Raw genomic sequence first — 11579 nt, forward strand, 5'->3', positions numbered from 1 at the left:
TCTATCAGTGATGAGAACGCTTAATCATCCGATCATGTTGGGTAAAGCACTTGAATGCAACCAAGTCTGCACCCCCATGATAGATTGCCCCCGGGGGCTTGACTCAATTGAAAGACGGTCCACATAAGCTGTGTCTTTCATGTCATTGTCGACTTTTACAGTTCAGTTCACTATCTGACTTCTAATATTTACCTAGACTGTCTTGAAAAACGGAGGCCTAATACATATTCAAGTTCAGTCAAGGATTCCCCTCACTTACCACACTCCCTTCACCCCAGAGAAGACATAAACCCAGCATTTGCTGAATCTAGCGGAAGGCCATCGTTTCTTTGTGGGAGCTAAGTATTCAATTCCTATCTATTTCATACGAGAGTATTTGACCTTTATGGGGTTCCCTGTTGTTCACAGAGGATGAAGCTAGGGGAACTCTGATTCTAGGAGGGGCTTGCTCTTCTCTTACTGGCTTCATTGCAGCTCAGGGACTGATCCCTCAAAATGGATGCCTGAGTGGAGGGGAGGGAAGAGCAAGTGCTTGATAGCTAGGCCCAAACCTGGGAAAAGGCTTACCTGGGCTTGGTGCACTTTGATCTGAATGGCTTGGAATTGCCCCTTGGTTCGTGTGGATTATCTGACCTCTTTCAAGAACATGAGCGTTTTTATCATCTCTGCCATCTCTTCTCTTTAGACGTCAGGGATCTTGGACCCGTTCTTGGAGCAGAGAATTGAGGAACTTCCTCCAGTCCACGGTGGCCCTCCGTAGGTTTCTGCTAGTATCAGCGAGGTTCAATATGTCTCATGAATGCCTTTCGAGCCTGCTATCCTCTACAGCTGTCTCCAGGCCAGTATTCTCTATTGTAGCAGAACATCTCTCATCAATGTGTTCGCATCTCTCCTCAATCCGTGCAGCCATATTTTCGGCCAGCTTCTCTTCGTGTCTCCCATAAAGTCGACTTCAACAGGACTGGGCAAGTCTGAAAGGACCTCGGAGCCTCTCCAGTAAGCTGAAGACAGGCAGATCTTCCACTGTCTGCCCTTTCAGGTTCTGGAAACTGACCCGTGAACTCAGGTCTTTGGGCAGCAGCAGTATCTCGAACTGACACAGCTTCCCGGACCAAAGACCTAAGCCAAGCTCCACAGAGGGCGGCAGCCCCTCCATCGCACTGATCCACCCACAGAACTCTGCCCGGTTACCTAGGATCCACCAGCCACAACAAGCCTCGCGGTACACACCAACATTCCACCTGGAATCCAACCGCTAACTGCCATCCCCAGTGGCTGCTGCATCTTGTCAGTGTTGGGGGAGGGGCTGCATCCGACGAGAGGTTCCTAAGGTAAATGTGATTCTACCCAGTAGCGTCCCATGGGCCTTTGTTCTTCCCTCTTTCCTTTTGTTCAGATCTGTATGCACTGTAGCAACGGAGGGAAGTGTGTCCATTTTCAGTTGAATGTTTCACACGTCTTTAAACTTTCTAACAGTTCCCAGTACACAGAGACCCACTAAGGGAAACTATTGTTCCTGTAATATGGGCACACCCGCAATACATAGCCGTCGGTTGATTTCTGCTGAAACACCCGCATTCACGGGACATCTATAATTTGTTTCAAGGGGGCTGAAATTCCTAGGAATGATACAATCCCCAATGTGCACTTTACTGCCTGTCTCTTTTGATCTTAGTACACTTTTGCGGAGCTACTTTTCCTTGTTATAGGCTTGTGCCATTTCTTCTCGACGTTGTGTAGAATATGGCATTCATTCATCCTGTTGGAAGACTTGCAGGTCTATATCACGGACTAGGAATCCATTGGATTCCAAATCGGCATTTGGGTTAGGTCACGATATGCTCCTATGAATCAATATTTACGAATATAAATGCACGCCTCTGATTTCCGAATACAGGTGTGCTGAGTACATTCAAGCCGCGATACTGGGTCGATGCGTACTGAATGATCCTTGACATCACCTTGAGTAATTTCTTTTGAATATTCATGTTACCCTACCCTTTTTGTGTTGTTTGTTTGTTTGATTCTTTCTTGGTCTGCTTCTCGTTTGTTTCGCAAACACGTCAGGCCATGCATCTCTCCGTTTGCTTCCAACAGAGAGTCATATAAGCTGACTCCCTTAAGATAGTGCTTCCAATCCCCTATGATTTCCTGCTTCCCTCTCCCATCTTTAGGGTTTTGATGTCCTCCTTGCCTTCTTCTTGTTTCTTCTTTTCCACTCATGCTCTTCTTGCATTTCCAATAAGGGTTTTCTTCTTTCCATTTCATCTTGCTGCTTATCCCTTCAGAGGAGAATTCTCAACCTTTCTTTTAGGATAAGTTTCGAACTGCTGAATTCGTTTAAGATTTGCAGGTCTGTGGCATTCTCTAGCTCTGCTGTTATTAGAAATGGTGGTCATGTGGCATAGGCTACCCTAGATGGCAGCATTTTGCCATTCAAGCTATGGTCTATGTCCTGGCACTCCTCCCTGTCCTGCAATATTGCTGCTGAGATAGCAGCTGAAACCCCTCTGGAGGTTCCCTTGTGACTCTGTTGCTTTCCTCCAGGCGCATTTTAAATCACTGGGATGCTCATGAACTTTGTTGATTTGGATCATACAGCTGCTGCTAAGTCTATTGGGATTCCACCTCTTTTGGACGCTGTGTACTTCCTGAATTCGCCTAGATGATTCTATCTTGGCTTTCAGCAAGTTTCAGTCTGATTTTTCTACACATCACTTTTCAAACATTGTTTGTTTCTTTATCTCTTGCTTTTCCATCTGGGACTCTTGCGAATTTTAGTCTTTCATGCCTTGTCTTCAACCAGGATTCAACAGCAATGTTTTCATTGGTTTGCACTTGCTTTCCTATGTGTGCTTCTGACCGAGGGATTTCTGTTCCCCTGTCTTCAAAGTCATTCACGCGTCCCTCTGCAATATCTCGTCTGCTTAGGACGGAATGTTAGTCCTGATATTTTCTCATCCACTGAGTTTTCTGAGATTATTTGTCTCGTCTTTAGGCTTTCTCTTCCCCTTTTCTGGTATTCTGCCTTTTGTGATTCTGAGACACTGTTGTTCTTCAGTGTTTCCCTCACCTCCATTTTCAATACTTGCTCTGGAGAGCGTTTTGCAGTCTAGTTGTCTGAAAGCTTATCTTTAGGGCCTTCAATCTCTTGGGAACTGAAAATGGTACTTCCTTTTCCTTTTACTGTATTTCTTCATCTCTACTGGTCAGGTAATTTCAGGTATGTAATGTAGACTTCTAGGGCTTGGTTAAGTGAAAAATTTGGACTCTTGGCTCTGCACAATTGCATGGGATTTCTGTGAGGACAAATTTTCCTAGACATTGATGCCATGTCCTGTTCCTGTGTGTGTTGTCTGGTCTATCTCCAATTGCTGGTGTTGCCTTTGTTGTGATGAACCCCCCATACTATTTCGATTAGGATAACCTCATTTTGATTACGCTTATCTCACAAATCTGAAAGAGCACAGGACACTTCCTCTGGTGGAAATGGAGCTTCTAAAGCTTCTAAGCTCTGCATTCTACTCTATGTTATTTTGGAGTGTTTCCAGAAGAGCAGAGTGTGAGTGCGCTTGTGCTTTGTAGTGCCACGGGAATGTCCCACTGAAACCAGTTCTTCCAAGAGCTTCTCTGTCTACAGAAACACCAGTGGAAGCATATCTATGGATGTCACACATCAGGGCCTGCTGGAATGATCCCGCAGCCCGAACTTGGTGTCCTCGCTGCCGAAACGTGCCGGTGGCATCCAAATTTTAGCAACCGCTTTTGAGAGATAAACTGAAGGAAATCCTTCCTCTTCTCACGCTGTGGTCTTGGACCACAGTTCCTTGTCCTCTCATCCTTGTTGCACGGGTTCACGAAGGCAACCACAGAGCTGTTGCACATCCTGTGCCTCAAACCAAACCATAATCACAGCCCAGGTTATGAATGTAGCAGATCCTAAGGCTTTTCATTCTGAATCCAATCCCAAGGCCCCCTGGATCCCTCAGACCCGATGCACAATATCTCTGATTCAGCCCCACATATGCTCTATTGGCAAAATGCCAAATTGGTCTCTGGTCCTGCAGATGCACTGGGTGTGGCCATGGGACATATCGATAATTTCAACTGCGCGCGCCAGGGTGGTTGCTTGCTCATTGGGGCCACAGGTCGGTTTGCTCTCTTGATAGGACCCACCACATCCCACAACGCACTCCAGATCCCTGAGACTCAGCGTGTGCCATCATCCGGAGCCCTATCCCTCCCTGAACGCTGCCTCTGCTACCTCAAATTTGGCAGCTCGGATCTCGGTCTCAGAATCAACTGTGGGGATATTTTGCACTGGATTCTTTGAGTTCTGTCAGCCAAGCATCTGCTGTGCACTCTTCTAACACTCAGCGCATCACCTTCAATCCCATGTCTCCTGTCCGCTTGAGAGTGTGCGTCCAAGTTAAAGAGAGTTTCACCTTTACTGCTCCATCAACAGGGCTCAGACCATGCACTGGTATCCATTCCCTGCTTTTCCTTCTCCTGCTTCCAGGTGTTCTGAGGCCTCATCCTGTCTTTGGAAGTAACAGACCTCTCTTCGGCAAGTGTCCTGTGCCAAGGGCTGGGTGAGTGGATGTTTCCATTGCTGTGTTCATGGGAGCGAGTGAGCGCAGGTTGCACTGATTCTCTGTCAACTGGGCATCGATGAATCAACACTTTCCAGATACATTTCACAGAAATGTGATTTTTTTTTATCTCTTTGTTTCTATACAGCCGTGGTGGGAGGGATTGTCCGAAGACTCCAGTTTTGACATTGTGTTGATCTCTCATTTGCAGTCTTTAAAAATTTAATAGAATTTATATAAATGTTTTGGGAGTTATACGAAAATGATCTTAGTTTCTGAAACATCCTAAATCGACCTAGAAGCCAGACTTGTCAATTTCGGTAACATTTTGTCAGCTCTAAGGAAAACATAGACAGATAGAATGCAAACTAGCAGTCCGAACTGTTAAAGGGGTCATGTCAACTCTTTACTGTGGAAGCCTCCGAAACCAACAGGACCCTTGAAATAACTAATGGAAACATGAAATAACCCCCAAGCTTGGATTCACTTGTGCATGTGGTGCCCTTTACTCCCGATGACACCTACTGGTCAATGTTGGCATTTCAAGGTGTAACATCCCTCTGAAGGAAAATACAAGAGAAAACGAACTAAATCTATACATTTCGCTTTGAATCCAAAGAACCTAGAGGCATTATAGCTATGAAAACCCTGCTGCAGCTCTGCTAGGCTACTGAGAACCAGGTGATCTTCTATCAGTGATGAGAACGCTTAATCATCCGATCATGTTGGGTAAAGCACTTGAATGCAACCAAGTCTGCACCCCCATGATAGATTGCCCCCGGGGGCTTGACTCAATTGAAAGACGGTCCACATAAGCTGTGTCTTTCATGTCATTGTCGACTTTTACAGTTCAGTTCACTATCTGACTTCTAATATTTACCTAGACTGTCTTGAAAAACGGAGGCCTAATACATATTCAAGTTCAGTCAAGGATTCCCCTCACTTACCACACTCCCTTCACCCCAGAGAAGACATAAACCCAGCATTTGCTGAATCTAGCGGAAGGCCATCGTTTCTTTGTGGGAGCTAAGTATTCAATTCCTATCTATTTCATACGAGAGTATTTGACCTTTATGGGGTTCCCTGTTGTTCACAGAGGATGAAGCTAGGGGAACTCTGATTCTAGGAGGGGCTTGCTCTTCTCTTACTGGCTTCATTGCAGCTCAGGGACTGATCCCTCAAAATGGATGCCTGAGTGGAGGGGAGGGAAGAGCAAGTGCTTGATAGCTAGGCCCAAACCTGGGAAAAGGCTTACCTGGGCTTGGTGCACTTTGATCTGAATGGCTTGGAATTGCCCCTTGGTTCGTGTGGATTATCTGACCTCTTTCAAGAACATGAGCGTTTTTATCATCTCTGCCATCTCTTCTCTTTAGACGTCAGGGATCTTGGACCCGTTCTTGGAGCAGAGAATTGAGGAACTTCCTCCAGTCCACGGTGGCCCTCCGTAGGTTTCTGCTAGTATCAGCGAGGTTCAATATGTCTCATGAATGCCTTTCGAGCCTGCTATCCTCTACAGCTGTCTCCAGGCCAGTATTCTCTATTGTAGCAGAACATCTCTCATCAATGTGTTCGCATCTCTCCTCAATCCGTGCAGCCATATTTTCGGCCAGCTTCTCTTCGTGTCTCCCATAAAGTCGACTTCAACAGGACTGGGCAAGTCTGAAAGGACCTCGGAGCCTCTCCAGTAAGCTGAAGACAGGCAGATCTTCCACTGTCTGCCCTTTCAGGTTCTGGAAACTGACCCGTGAACTCAGGTCTTTGGGCAGCAGCAGTATCTCGAACTGACACAGCTTCCCGGACCAAAGACCTAAGCCAAGCTCCACAGAGGGCGGCAGCCCCTCCATCGCACTGATCCACCCACAGAACTCTGCCCGGTTACCTAGGATCCACCAGCCACAACAAGCCTCGCGGTACACACCAACATTCCACCTGGAATCCAACCGCTAACTGCCATCCCCAGTGGCTGCTGCATCTTGTCAGTGTTGGGGGAGGGGCTGCATCCGACGAGAGGTTCCTAAGGTAAATGTGATTCTACCCAGTAGCGTCCCATGGGCCTTTGTTCTTCCCTCTTTCCTTTTGTTCAGATCTGTATGCACTGTAGCAACGGAGGGAAGTGTGTCCATTTTCAGTTGAATGTTTCACACGTCTTTAAACTTTCTAACAGTTCCCAGTACACAGAGACCCACTAAGGGAAACTATTGTTCCTGTAATATGGGCACACCCGCAATACATAGCCGTCGGTTGATTTCTGCTGAAACACCCGCATTCACGGGACATCTATAATTTGTTTCAAGGGGGCTGAAATTCCTAGGAATGATACAATCCCCAATGTGCACTTTACTGCCTGTCTCTTTTGATCTTAGTACACTTTTGCGGAGCTACTTTTCCTTGTTATAGGCTTGTGCCATTTCTTCTCGACGTTGTGTAGAATATGGCATTCATTCATCCTGTTGGAAGACTTGCAGGTCTATATCACGGACTAGGAATCCATTGGATTCCAAATCGGCATTTGGGTTAGGTCACGATATGCTCCTATGAATCAATATTTACGAATATAAATGCACGCCTCTGATTTCCGAATACAGGTGTGCTGAGTACATTCAAGCCGCGATACTGGGTCGATGCGTACTGAATGATCCTTGACATCACCTTGAGTAATTTCTTTTGAATATTCATGTTACCCTACCCTTTTTGTGTTGTTTGTTTGTTTGATTCTTTCTTGGTCTGCTTCTCGTTTGTTTCGCAAACACGTCAGGCCATGCATCTCTCCGTTTGCTTCCAACAGAGAGTCATATAAGCTGACTCCCTTAAGATAGTGCTTCCAATCCCCTATGATTTCCTGCTTCCCTCTCCCATCTTTAGGGTTTTGATGTCCTCCTTGCCTTCTTCTTGTTTCTTCTTTTCCACTCATGCTCTTCTTGCATTTCCAATAAGGGTTTTCTTCTTTCCATTTCATCTTGCTGCTTATCCCTTCAGAGGAGAATTCTCAACCTTTCTTTTAGGATAAGTTTCGAACTGCTGAATTCGTTTAAGATTTGCAGGTCTGTGGCATTCTCTAGCTCTGCTGTTATTAGAAATGGTGGTCATGTGGCATAGGCTACCCTAGATGGCAGCATTTTGCCATTCAAGCTATGGTCTATGTCCTGGCACTCCTCCCTGTCCTGCAATATTGCTGCTGAGATAGCAGCTGAAACCCCTCTGGAGGTTCCCTTGTGACTCTGTTGCTTTCCTCCAGGCGCATTTTAAATCACTGGGATGCTCATGAACTTTGTTGATTTGGATCATACAGCTGCTGCTAAGTCTATTGGGATTCCACCTCTTTTGGACGCTGTGTACTTCCTGAATTCGCCTAGATGATTCTATCTTGGCTTTCAGCAAGTTTCAGTCTGATTTTTCTACACATCACTTTTCAAACATTGTTTGTTTCTTTATCTCTTGCTTTTCCATCTGGGACTCTTGCGAATTTTAGTCTTTCATGCCTTGTCTTCAACCAGGATTCAACAGCAATGTTTTCATTGGTTTGCACTTGCTTTCCTATGTGTGCTTCTGACCGAGGGATTTCTGTTCCCCTGTCTTCAAAGTCATTCACGCGTCCCTCTGCAATATCTCGTCTGCTTAGGACGGAATGTTAGTCCTGATATTTTCTCATCCACTGAGTTTTCTGAGATTATTTGTCTCGTCTTTAGGCTTTCTCTTCCCCTTTTCTGGTATTCTGCCTTTTGTGATTCTGAGACACTGTTGTTCTTCAGTGTTTCCCTCACCTCCATTTTCAATACTTGCTCTGGAGAGCGTTTTGCAGTCTAGTTGTCTGAAAGCTTATCTTTAGGGCCTTCAATCTCTTGGGAACTGAAAATGGTACTTCCTTTTCCTTTTACTGTATTTCTTCATCTCTACTGGTCAGGTAATTTCAGGTATGTAATGTAGACTTCTAGGGCTTGGTTAAGTGAAAAATTTGGACTCTTGGCTCTGCACAATTGCATGGGATTTCTGTGAGGACAAATTTTCCTAGACATTGATGCCATGTCCTGTTCCTGTGTGTGTTGTCTGGTCTATCTCCAATTGCTGGTGTTGCCTTTGTTGTGATGAACCCCCCATACTATTTCGATTAGGATAACCTCATTTTGATTACGCTTATCTCACAAATCTGAAAGAGCACAGGACACTTCCTCTGGTGGAAATGGAGCTTCTAAAGCTTCTAAGCTCTGCATTCTACTCTATGTTATTTTGGAGTGTTTCCAGAAGAGCAGAGTGTGAGTGCGCTTGTGCTTTGTAGTGCCACGGGAATGTCCCACTGAAACCAGTTCTTCCAAGAGCTTCTCTGTCTACAGAAACACCAGTGGAAGCATATCTATGGATGTCACACATCAGGGCCTGCTGGAATGATCCCGCAGCCCGAACTTGGTGTCCTCGCTGCCGAAACGTGCCGGTGGCATCCAAATTTTAGCAACCGCTTTTGAGAGATAAACTGAAGGAAATCCTTCCTCTTCTCACGCTGTGGTCTTGGACCACAGTTCCTTGTCCTCTCATCCTTGTTGCACGGGTTCACGAAGGCAACCACAGAGCTGTTGCACATCCTGTGCCTCAAACCAAACCATAATCACAGCCCAGGTTATGAATGTAGCAGATCCTAAGGCTTTTCATTCTGAATCCAATCCCAAGGCCCCCTGGATCCCTCAGACCCGATGCACAATATCTCTGATTCAGCCCCACATATGCTCTATTGGCAAAATGCCAAATTGGTCTCTGGTCCTGCAGATGCACTGGGTGTGGCCATGGGACATATCGATAATTTCAACTGCGCGCGCCAGGGTGGTTGCTTGCTCATTGGGGCCACAGGTCGGTTTGCTCTCTTGATAGGACCCACCACATCCCACAACGCACTCCAGATCCCTGAGACTCAGCGTGTGCCATCATCCGGAGCCCTATCCCTCCCTGAACGCTGCCTCTGCTACCTCAAATTTGGCAGCTCGGATCTCGGTCTCAGAATCAACTGTGGGGATATTTTGCACTGGATTCTTTGAGTTCTGTCAGCCAAGCATCTGCTGTGCACTCTTCTAACACTCAGCGCATCACCTTCAATCCCATGTCTCCTGTCCGCTTGAGAGTGTGCGTCCAAGTTAAAGAGAGTTTCACCTTTACTGCTCCATCAACAGGGCTCAGACCATGCACTGGTATCCATTCCCTGCTTTTCCTTCTCCTGCTTCCAGGTGTTCTGAGGCCTCATCCTGTCTTTGGAAGTAACAGACCTCTCTTCGGCAAGTGTCCTGTGCCAAGGGCTGGGTGAGTGGATGTTTCCATTGCTGTGTTCATGGGAGCGAGTGAGCGCAGGTTGCACTGATTCTCTGTCAACTGGGCATCGATGAATCAACACTTTCCAGATACATTTCACAGAAATGTGATTTTTTTTTATCTCTTTGTTTCTATACAGCCGTGGTGGGAGGGATTGTCCGAAGACTCCAGTTTTGACATTGTGTTGATCTCTCATTTGCAGTCTTTAAAAATTTAATAGAATTTATATAAATGTTTTGGGAGTTATACGAAAATGATCTTAGTTTCTGAAACATCCTAAATCGACCTAGAAGCCAGACTTGTCAATTTCGGTAACATTTTGTCAGCTCTAAGGAAAACATAGACAGATAGAATGCAAACTAGCAGTCCGAACTGTTAAAGGGGTCATGTCAACTCTTTACTGTGGAAGCCTCCGAAACCAACAGGACCCTTGAAATAACTAATGGAAACATGAAATAACCCCCAAGCTTGGATTCACTTGTGCATGTGGTGCCCTTTACTCCCGATGACACCTACTGGTCAATGTTGGCATTTCAAGGTGTAACATCCCTCTGAAGGAAAATACAAGAGAAAACGAACTAAATCTATACATTTCGCTTTGAATCCAAAGAACCTAGAGGCATTATAGCTATGAAAACCCTGCTGCAGCTCTGCTAGGCTACTGAGAACCAGGTGATCTTCTATCAGTGATGAGAACGCTTAATCATCCGATCATGTTGGGTAAAGCACTTGAATGCAACCAAGTCTGCACCCCCATGATAGATTGCCCCCGGGGGCTTGACTCAATTGAAAGACGGTCCACATAAGCTGTGTCTTTCATGTCATTGTCGACTTTTACAGTTCAGTTCACTATCTGACTTCTAATATTTACCTAGACTGTCTTGAAAAACGGAGGCCTAATACATATTCAAGTTCAGTCAAGGATTCCCCTCACTTACCACACTCCCTTCACCCCAGAGAAGACATAAACCCAGCATTTGCTGAATCTAGCGGAAGGCCATCGTTTCTTTGTGGGAGCTAAGTATTCAATTCCTATCTATTTCATACGAGAGTATTTGACCTTTATGGGGTTCCCTGTTGTTCACAGAGGATGAAGCTAGGGGAACTCTGATTCTAGGAGGGGCTTGCTCTTCTCTTACTGGCTTCATTGCAGCTCAGGGACTGATCCCTCAAAATGGATGCCTGAGTGGAGGGGAGGGAAGAGCAAGTGCTTGATAGCTAGGCCCAAACCTGGGAAAAGGCTTACCTGGGCTTGGTGCACTTTGATCTGAATGGCTTGGAATTGCCCCTTGGTTCGTGTGGATTATCTGACCTCTTTCAAGAACATGAGCGTTTTTATCATCTCTGCCATCTCTTCTCTTTAGACGTCAGGGATCTTGGACCCGTTCTTGGAGCAGAGAATTGAGGAACTTCCTCCAGTCCACGGTGGCCCTCCGTAGGTTTCTGCTAGTATCAGCGAGGTTCAATATGTCTCATGAATGCCTTTCGAGCCTGCTATCCTCTACAGCTGTCTCCAGGCCAGTATTCTCTATTGTAGCAGAACATCTCTCATCAATGTGTTCGCATCTCTCCTCAATCCGTGCAGCCATATTTTCGGCCAGCTTCTCTTCGTGTCTCCCATAAAGTCGACTTCAACAGGACTGGGCAAGTCTGAAAGGACCTCGGAGCCTCTCCAGTAAGCTGAAGACAGGCAGATCT

This window comes from Vicugna pacos, unplaced genomic scaffold (genome assembly GCF_048564905.1).
Source record: "Vicugna pacos unplaced genomic scaffold, VicPac4 scaffold_20, whole genome shotgun sequence".
Lineage (NCBI taxonomy): Eukaryota > Metazoa > Chordata > Mammalia > Artiodactyla > Camelidae > Vicugna > Vicugna pacos.